Source organism: Corythoichthys intestinalis, chromosome 14, assembly GCF_030265065.1.
Source record: "Corythoichthys intestinalis isolate RoL2023-P3 chromosome 14, ASM3026506v1, whole genome shotgun sequence".
NCBI classification, from domain to species: Eukaryota; Metazoa; Chordata; class Actinopteri; order Syngnathiformes; family Syngnathidae; genus Corythoichthys; species Corythoichthys intestinalis.
Window position 1 is genome coordinate 15,185,011 of NC_080408.1, and position 10,595 is coordinate 15,195,605.

The 10,595-nt window shown below is 39.0% G+C and overlaps 1 protein-coding gene across 8 annotated transcripts in view; it reads right to left on the reverse strand.

The window, feature by feature from the left end:
• Positions 1–5,944, reverse strand: part of LOC130929923 (receptor-type tyrosine-protein phosphatase F-like) — a 464,805-nt gene extending 458,861 nt beyond the window's left edge. For all 8 annotated transcript variants that reach the window (XM_057857556.1, XM_057857554.1, XM_057857557.1 and 5 more), the window contains exons 1-2: positions 5,805–5,944; positions 5,426–5,728 (exon numbers count right to left, since the gene is read on the reverse strand). The gene's annotated coding sequence lies outside the window, so the exon portion shown is untranslated. The remainder of the gene's footprint in view (positions 1–5,425; positions 5,729–5,804) is intronic.
• Positions 5,945–10,595: the final 4,651 nt, after the last annotated feature.

Consider the following 10,595-nt stretch of genomic DNA (forward strand, 5'->3'; position numbering starts at 1 on the left):
ATAAAAAGAAACAATAGCTCAAACAAAAACTTAGCTTATGTTGGTCTTAACAGGGAGCAGCTGGATTCAGCCATGTGAAATGAGGCAGTCTAGAGAGCAGTGTATCCACCCAAATCAATAAAACTAAATGAAAACACTTTCAAAACAAACCATTACAATGCCACTTTAATTAAACACTCGAATTAATCAATTAATCATTGCAGCACTACAGTAAACATTTTGTTGGGGGCCATGGTCCTACAGATCGACAATCCTGCCCCGAAGAGGTAAGCCATTTTGATATTTTTACTTATTTTTTATCATGGCGTTTTGCCGTGCTGCTTCTGTCTGACAATGAATGACCTGAAAAAAATTAAAAATTTTATTTATATATCACAACAGTCATGTGGGCCTATTTTTCTAAAATACAGATGTTTAAATAAATTAGCCATGTTTGGCCTTGGTCTTTTTGTATAGTAAGCCTGTTCAAGCCTACATGTAGGCTCTAGATTTACCAGCTTTACCTTTTCTGTTGTAAAGAAACAACCTTAGTATGGGGGAAGTGTAAATAAATTAATAGAATTAAGATGTGTTAATAATGAAAAAATTGAAAGTGTTCGTTGGCTGTCACTGAGTAGCATTTGCGATCGCTACACATAAATAGCAATATAAATTACTCCCAAGAACGGTCAGAGAGGTAAGACAACCAGAGGATATAATATATAAGAGAGACAGGGCATATGGTGGTAAAAGATAGCTTGTTGAAACAGGAGCATGTCATTGTCAGTGGCGTAAGGCAATGCACACAAGAAAAAGGAGTCGATAAAGCTACCCTGAATCAGGTCGGCTCTTTTTCCAGTCTTTTTCAGCTCTCGACACTCAAGCCATCTCTTTAACTGAACATTTGTATGTTCTTCCACATCTTTACCAGTGAATTTGGCACCAGGGACATAATTTTCAGACAGAATTGGTAGGTTTAGTACAGTAAACATCTCGTTCGTACACTATTTACATGCTTCTAGCATGAGTGACAAACATGAGCTTGACCCCCCCCCCCCCCAGCAACAGTTGCTAACTTCATGAATTTTAATGAGCAAAAGTGACGTGTTGCATGCGGTACGCTATTCATCATGCTGCCGCTTTTGTCGTTTGACCATATATTTTCTTGACAGTGAAGACCCAGTTGTAGAGCTCACAATTAGCCACTTTTTTGTTCATATTTCAGGGCTAGTGTCAAAAATTAAAAATTTGCACAAAATTTCGCCCAACTAATTATGAAGAATAACAAATTTATTTTTATAAAATTGAAATCTTTCTATTGTAACATTATAAATTTGTCTGAAAATAGCTCCATTTTTTTTTTGCCTCTTTCTCATATTTTCTTCATTTTTTGTGTGGTCCTGATCACTAATTGTAGTCAACAATACCATCATGTGGCAAAATAGTTCATTGAAATTTACATATATCGAATAAATTAGCCCATCAATGATTGTTACCATCATGTATACAGTATTAGCAATAAACTCATCAGGGCAAAGATTCTGTCTTTAATTGTTGGCGAACAACAACCAATGTTGGATTTACCAAGTGCCCGACAGGTTTCCAAGCAAACAGTAACCCACCTACTGTATTTCTAGACAGTATTCCATCTTTAGCCACACGACACCTACTATTGGCCATTTTCAACTATTAACAGCCCACAAACAGTCTGGATAAACACAGTGTGCTGCTATAAAATGCAAAACACTCAGAAGGGAAAAAAATTAAATTGCTGCAGCACAATGCTTTGGAGGATTACATCGTGAAATATCCAGCCACCGTATAACAACATCCAAATAGCGCCAGCTGCCTGTGGAATGTTTTACAGTGGACTGAGGCCTCGTATGGCCCTTGTAATGTAGTCAGCAGAACACAGCAGTAGGACAGCTTGATAACAAAGTGCCTTGAATTTAAATGACAATGCACCATTCTGCGTTTGTCTAGTAGGAACTCAAGGTTAAGATGGGCAAACGTGGTCCAATTGTTTTTGAAATCAAATGTCCTGTTGCGAGTGTTTCTTACTGTTATCAAAACAATTCAAGGCACTTGTTCAGCTGCCTATAAGCTCTGAATGCTGATTTAAAAAAAAAAAAAAAAAAAAACAGTAACGCTAACAGTAAAAGAAATGCACTTCTTTCACAAACCAATACCAATTAAAACTCAATGTAGATTTACCAACCAAATCCCTGTGAGTCTCACAATTGTAGAGTAGATTTATTTCCTTTAACATCATTGTTGTACGATGACTGTCCTACAAAATGGTATAAGAGCCTTCACAAAGGTTATCCTTTTTTTTTTTTTTTTTTAAAGATTTTCAACAACAGCACTAGTGCTGCAATGATTAATCGATTAACTTGAGTATTCGATTAGGAAAAAAACATTCAAATTAAATTTTGTTGCTTCGAGTATTTGTTTAATTAAAGTGGCGTTGTAATAGTTTATTTTGAACGTGTTTGCATTTAGTTTTATGGATTAGGGTGGTATGCCTCTTTTCACATGGCTGAATCCAACTGCTCCCCGTTAAGACCAACGTAAGCTAAGTTTTTGTTTAAGCTATTTTTTTAATGCATTCACAATTTAGTTTATAGATATAATTAGCCATTTTTTGTGGGAATGTGTCCGAACCATTTGTTAAGAGCATTGTAAAAAACTTTAGCATTTTATAGCATTTAAGCCAGCGGACTTTTTCTATGTAAGTTAGCCAATTGTTCTTTTGTTGTACATAGATCCACATTTTAAAATTAAAAAATATATATATATTATACCGTTTGAGGCTCAGCTCAGGTATTTTAATTTTTCATGTTCCTTATCCAATTACTCGATTATTCGAACTAACTAGTCCTTCGATTAATCGACTACTAAAATATTCGATAGCTGCAGCCCTAAACAGCGCATAACGGTGGAAGATTTCACCAAATTGTAGATGTGATACTAACTACATTTAATTTAATCACAAGAGTTAAAGCAATACTTGATAGGTTTTATTTTTGGTCGATTTTAGCGATGCCGGTGGACAAAAGCGGTAGTGTTTTGCCTTAAGGAAGACTGCGTTTCCCGTGAGGACCAGCGCACACCCGCAGTGTCGTAAAATCCTTAATCAATTAAAAATCAATCTCCTGGTCGCCTGCAGCTAGATTAAAAAACATTTCTTTTTCCTGCTGCTGTGTGAAGGATGAAAATTAATAAGGTAATGAATCCAGTTGCGGCCAAATAATAGCTTATGACGTTTAGCAACCGTGTGGCTTAGTGTCGCTAACCACCCCGCCCGAACTCGTCGGCGCTGACGAGTTCAGTTGGGGTTCATGCCAGCGAGTGGCAGTGTTGCTTATTATCGCATAGGCCGGGCCAATGTTTATTCTGTATATCCTGGTAGCCTTTCTTGTTTTCCTCCTCAGACAAAACTTTTTGTCTCTTTCGTTGCTCCGCTATCTTTACAGAATTTGCGCGAAAGCGTTCGTATTGACTTCCGTCTTTATAATGAATGGAGAAAGGGGGAAGTGACGTATGTCATAAAGCAGTCAGCACATTTGTAGGTTTTTTTATTTTTTTGTGTGTGGCAGGGTTCCTGCCACCCTCCTCCAACCAATGTTCGCTATTCTAACTTGTAGTTGGTTGCTGTGAATGGCTACAATGATTGGCTGCTGGAGCCAAGGAGGAATCAAGAGGGATTCATAATAAGATGAGTTTGCACAGTTCTCTAGCTGCTAGGCTTAAAACATGTTTTTTTTGGGTTTTTTTTTTAAAGCTCAAAAACATTTTTAAATCAGACTTTTAAAATAGTATAGCGTCAAACCATTCGCCTACCAATGCCTGTTTACCTGTTTTCTCCTCATCTGAGGAGTCGTCTCACCTGTTTGCCAGACCTAGCACTAACAGGCGTTTTTTCAAAATATACAGTATTTGTTAGTTGCACGGAGAGAATTTGCAAGTACAGTATGCAAGTTCACAAATTTTGATCATGAATATGTGCAGGTTCCCCGTCTACAGTGTATTGATAGACATGTGCAGAGGGAGATTACTGCTGGGATGCTTTCTACCCTCTTTCCATCACAAATAAAGCACTGCTCATGTTGTTTGCGAGCATTCGGCTCACTTTCTTGCATGATTAGCGTTATGATTGGCCATACTGTATCCAATGTGTATCAGATTTGGACAGAAGAAGGCCTACGCCTTGTCTTTTCTCTCCTCAAACTGACATGACACTTAGTCATATTGTGTCACTTGAGGAAAAAAAATTGGTCTTGTGTCACTTAAGCCAAGGAGTGTGAATGCCGCCTTGAACAGAACAGCCACAGTGGATGAATAAAACGACGATAGACTGGCCGATTCTTAAATCACACCCGATACTTTTTGCGGACAGATGAATATTTGGTCATGCAGTCGAAACAGACTTAATTCAGCCCAGTTTTCAGAATCCCTCACATGCAGGCCTTGTGTTTTTTCTTCTTTTTAAATGCATCTGATGCAATTTCGAGAAACTATCAAACCACGCTTTCGTCTTTTGATGTCTGCCTAGTGATGGAGACGGTCCGGGCTTCGACCAAGGGGATAATTTTGCATGCACCCTGCAAGATTGCCATGCAGGACACCGCGGGCGTCGCTTTAGAACCTTCCCGTGCGCATCGAAAACACTCCCCACCCGCCTCTTCTTCTTTTCCCAGAATGGATCCAGCCTTGAGGAACGCTTCAGGCTACCAACAATGAGCTTCTATCTATGCATCAGTACAATTAAAAAAAAAAAAGATTGAGGTGTTGATTGACAGGTGTCAGCGACATCCTTCTTCCACAGCTTCTTTTTCTTGTTGGCTGTGACGTCATGGCGGCAAATCACTGGCATCGGTGTGCGCGTGCATGTCATCAAAATAAAAAAAATTAAAAAGAGGGGGGGGCGTGCACGCACGCAGGGTAAGCGAGGCATGTTCTGCAGAATCAAAAACTGCTTTCCCAAACAGTAAAAAATTTGTATTACACGAAACGACACCTTTTAAAAGAATTTATTGAATAACACTTTCATCAATAACACCTTGCCATTGCGTATTTTCCTCTCTTTCTCCTTCGCTCTTTTTTTTTTTTTTTTTTTATCCGAGCGGACTAAACTCATTAAGACGAAGATTCTGTCTTTTTTTTTTCGCCCTAAAATCACCGCGATTTTGCCTAAACAAACCCACCGGGCACAATTTAATGGCAATAATGACACTTGATATGCTGAAAGTTAGCAAATTTAGCTCGGGCTACCGCTTCAACCGGTCAGTCGGTGGCTGACCTTTGCTTATGTTTCACCCCCAAAAGCCCCTTTTCCTGCTCCAAACTGTTCCGCGACACGTTCCAAACCAAACCCTAATCTCAAACAGCAACAACCGCCAGCACAAGTTAAATTGAAGGAGAAAACTGGTGGCAAAGCACTTACGGAGTCTCCTCGCTGTCGCTGCCGTCGTTGGCATGTCTTTCTCCCCAGTACCACCACTACCACCTCTCCCGTGGAAGAAGCGCTCCTCGTCCTTTACTTTGTGGCCAGTCGAGGGAAAATCCACGTCACGGGGACCAAAATGTAAAGAGTAAAAGAAGTCCAAGGTGATTGAGATGAAAAAAGACCATATAAGAGTCGGGAACGAGGAAAACACGAGGTCCTGTCCCGACCGGGTCGTCCAGACGAGTACTGTGAGGATCTATTCGGCGGCTGTGTGCGCATGGGCACAAAAATCCGCCCCCCCTAAAAATAAATTAAAAAATAAATAACAAAAGTGTGTTTATATCAGTCCTCGAGTAAATATGGAGAATATACGCACCAGCGTCCCTCAGTATAACAGCCACCGCGAGACGTGGGAGCAAGTCGAATCCGTTTCTCAGCTTCCCTTCACTCGGTCACGCTTCTTTCGTTTTAGAGGAGAGACGACTCGCTCCGGTCGGTCAGCCGGCAGGGGCTTCGGTTCCACTCGGCAATCTTCGGCGCCTCCCGCGAAGTCGTGGGAAAACAATAGCTCACTGTAGTTTAACCATCCTTTTTACAACCAATGTGTGCTTCTCCCGTCATGCTTCATCGGGAAAAATGATCGATTTCGTTTGTTTATTTAACACTTTATTTAAACTTATAAGATAATTGAGAACATTTTTGAACATGATTAATAATTTAATTGACAATGATTTAGTAATCACCATGGGTAGTAACGCGATGCATGTACTCCGTTACATTAAATTGGGTAATTTTTTTGAGAAAATTGCACTTCTAAGAGCAATTCTACGAAGTTATTCTTTTCAGAAAGTTTTAATAGGGGTGGCCAGATGGGGCCACTTTATCTTGGGGTGGCCAAAACTAAAAGCCATAATATCAGGTTTTCATTATATTATTGCAGTAAAAAGGTCAGGGGAAAACTTTCTTAAGACTTAAGCACACGGCTACTGATATACTTTGGTGTATTGTGTAATATTTGATGTTACTAATGATTTAATGTGCGTAGTCCATAACTGTCCAGTCAACATTTTGAGTTCCACAACAATTATGTTTTATTGTGTTATGTATATATTAGGCATAAGGTGTACATTTACCTAGGGCTGTCAAACGATTAAAATTTTTAATCACAGCTTAAAAATTAATTAATCGTAATTAATCGCAGTTCTAACCATCTCTAAAATATGCCATATTTTTCTGTAAGTTATTATTGGAATGGAAAGATAAAACAAGACGGATATATTCATTCAACATACTGTACACATGTACTGTATTTGTTTATCATAACAATAAATCCACAAGATGGCATTAACTTTATTGACATTCTTTCTGTGAAAGGGATCCACGGATAGAAAGACTTGTAATTCTTAAAGGATAAATGTGAGTTTGTATATTGTGACTAAATATTGCCATCTAGTGTATTTGTTGAGCTTTCAGTAAATGAAGTGGTGCAACCATGACTGTGTGTGGTGGCTGCAAATGCTATATCCTCTCTGTGTTGGGTACATTACAGGGTATTAAGAAAAAGATCAACTCCTGTCATTCTTCTCCACGTTGCTTCCCACAATATTTATAGTTGCTGTGGGAGAGATGACAAAACTTTTGCCAATTAAAAGCACGGCCCCAATGAATGCTTGTATCTACTCCACTCTGCCTCTTATTTCTGTATATAAGTAAAACAGCGCCATTGTAGGCTGTTTGCAGCAATGCGTGAATGAGTCGTACCGCGAATGCGTTAATTATGATAAATATTTCCACGTGATTAATTTTAAAGTTTTAATTAGCGCCCGTTAACATGACAAATTTGACAGCCCTACATTTAACAAAACAAATAAATGCATTCATTTGGAATGAAATGCATAACTGATGCTACAACAATCTAACGATATACTGGCAAGCGGGGTGGCCAGTGGGGTGGCCAACCAATTTATAGGGGTGGCCGTGGCCACCCCTGGCCACCCCCTGGTGGCGCCACCGGTAGATTTGTGAAGGAAACACGCTACTCTTACTCCGCTACTTTGAAGAGTCGCTATATTTTCCCTCTTTATTCTACATATTAGATTCATTTATTCATGTATTTATTTATTTTTGCCCTGATGCCAATCAGACGCAAGCTTGCCGATTTATGATCACGCCAGCCTGTTCATTCACGTGGCGTCTTTAAAGCACCGTAAAAAATTAAGTATTTGATATAGAGCACCACCCTCAACATGACTCAAAAACGCGGATTTTAACCTCTCACTCAATTTTTATTTGGCACCGATTGACCACGGAAAACTGGAGCGTGACTGGAGATAAGACATTTTTAATTTCATTGTAGGAACTACGAAGTTGAATTTTTCTTTTATACCAGACAATTATTTTAGGTTGTTTTGATTACCTGACATGTTTCGGCGACTCCTTCCGCCTAACTATCTTTAACTTATCTGTAAGTGTAGACAAGATAAACTCAATACAACTAAGTACACGGAAAAAAATATTTGGTGAATATACTTAATAAAATCAATGTAATAATTTGCACTTTTATTTAGTAATTTTTACTGCTTGTAGTAAATTGCACTTGTATTAAGTAAATATAAAATTTACTTGGTAAAAGTAAATGCAAATTGTTACAATGATTTCATCAAGTACGTAAATCCACCAAATATTTTTTTCAGTGTCGGAACTATGACGGAAGCTAGGAACTATTTTCTCCACTAGAGGGCACTCATGCTCTTTGGACGAGTAATGCTTCATTTCTGTCATCTTTTTTTCTCTCGCCAGAATTCGATGTTTTTTTTTGTGTGTTTGTTTTTTTGTATTTCTTTGGCTTAATGTGGTTATGTTTTGGGTTATTGTACAGTATCATTATAACAACAGTTCATAAAGATAACTTCATGCTGAGAAAAAAATACCATTGTTTAAAAAATATATATATGAAAAACAAAAATGTAAGCAGTTACAATGTTACACTCTTTTCACCGAGTACCTTTTACTTGTACTCGAGTAAATTTTTTGGGATGATACTTATACTTTTACTTGAGTAATATTGTCTTGAAGTAACGCTACTCTTACTTGAGTAAAATTTTTGGCTACTCTACCCAGCTCTGGTAATCACATTAATCCACAACTCTTTTTTTATCACCGTATTAAGACATTTGAATCCACATTGTCCAAATTCACAGAATTTTAACGCCTCTACAGGAAATATTCTCGAATTTCTATTGTTCTTACAAAAGCAAATAAAATTATACGTTTGATAAAACTATGTACAATGTTTATCAGGCCTAATCATATATTATATTTATTTGGAGTTTTCAACATTCAAAATAATACATAATTCTAGTAGGTACACTGAATCGAATTGAGTTTAAATAAAATTGAATGCAATTTTTATGGTTGAATATGCAGAGGGTCACACAGACCCATGAACATTTGTGTTTGTGGTAACTGAACAGTTATTTAACAATTATTATTCATACATTTACTTCTGTATCTCAGGGTTAACTAGGATAAATTGTCTTCATATCACTTTATGTAGCGATACTGCAGGGGGCAGCCAATTGGCAACCCTATGGGCTGAATAGCAGGGGTACCCCCACTTCTTGGGGTGAGGTGGAACACTCCATTCGATTGGCCAGGTTGCGGGACAAATGTTTTCGGGGTAATTTTGGTTTAGGTAGGGAGAGAAATACAGTACAGCTGTTTATGAGGGTTTGTTAGGAGACAAGATATTTCAGTGCAAATAAAGCTTCCACTTGTTCAACCAGACAGCTTATGTACTCTCTTTTCATTTCTACATCACCGCTTCTTGGGAACCGGCCAGAAAGTCAACAAAGAGCTCCAACAAAAGTACACAACATGGGCGACTAAAGAAACAAATGTAGCGGGAGCATAAAAATTGCATTACAATTTGGAAGGAAGGGTGTGGTGGAGACTATTCGGTTCTCCTATGACAAAATGCATCAAAACATAGTACAACTGGCTCATCACACTACATCCACACAAATAGATTGCCTTTCCCCTAACCCACTATCTGTTCCCACTAAAATCCCATTCATCATCCTTGCTCTCACCTTGTCAAGACTCAGGGCAATACTGTAATTTATAATTTATACGCACAAACGTGCCAACTTTTTCCTTCCCCTTTCACTGAAAATTGTTTTTAGACAGATGGTTGAGTTGGGCAGTGTCCACTCTTTACTGTCATATTTCACGCTACTTAAGATGAATTTACGCACAAATTCAGATGGCCTAAATTCAATTCAATTCAATTTTATTTGTATACCCCTAAATCACAACAAGGTTGTCTCAGAGGGCTTTGCAGTCATATGATACACAGTCAGAAACAGTAGGTGAATTAGATAAAGTTCATGTCCTTCATGACCTGGGCATTCCCCATACTTAGACCCTCCATGCCGGGAAGGAAAAACTCCAAAAAACCCTTTGGGAAAAATGAGAAACCTTAGGGAGAACCACAGTCAGGAGAGATCCACTCCCAGGATGGACAGGCTATAGATGCACCAGGACTGATGGTGGGTATCAGCAGCAGGAGGTCCAGTTTGTAGAGATGCAATGGAGTGAAGACACAAGGGAGGGTCCATTTAGCCAGATGAGACGGGGGGTGGGTGGGGGAGGGGAGTACGTCCATCCAGCCAGGGCCAGGACAGTCAGAAGGCTGCAGCTGAAAAATAGCCCGGGGACAACGGTTGATTAGTGATGAAGAGACTAGTAAACTAGATATTAGAATTAGAAAAGAGAAATAAAGTAAAGACAAGTGGTAGGTAGAGTGAGAAACAGGGGATAGCAGGGGATAGGGCTCAGTGGCTGTACTTCCCCCAGCATTATAGCTTCTAGTGCAGCTTAGACTGAACTGCGAGTCTAGTCCCATTTCAACTAGCCTGACCATAAGCTTTGTCAAATAGGAACATTTTTAATCTAATCTTAAATGTACAGACTGTGTCGGTTTCTTTAATACTAGATGAAAGATGATTCCATAAGACAGGAGCTTGGTAGCTAAAGGCTCTAGCTCCTACTGTACTTTTAGAGACTCTGGGAACTACCAGTAGACCTGCATTCTGACAACGGAGTGTTCCGTTGGGGCGGTATGGAACCAGAGCATCGGTGAGACAAGATGGCCCCAAACCATTAA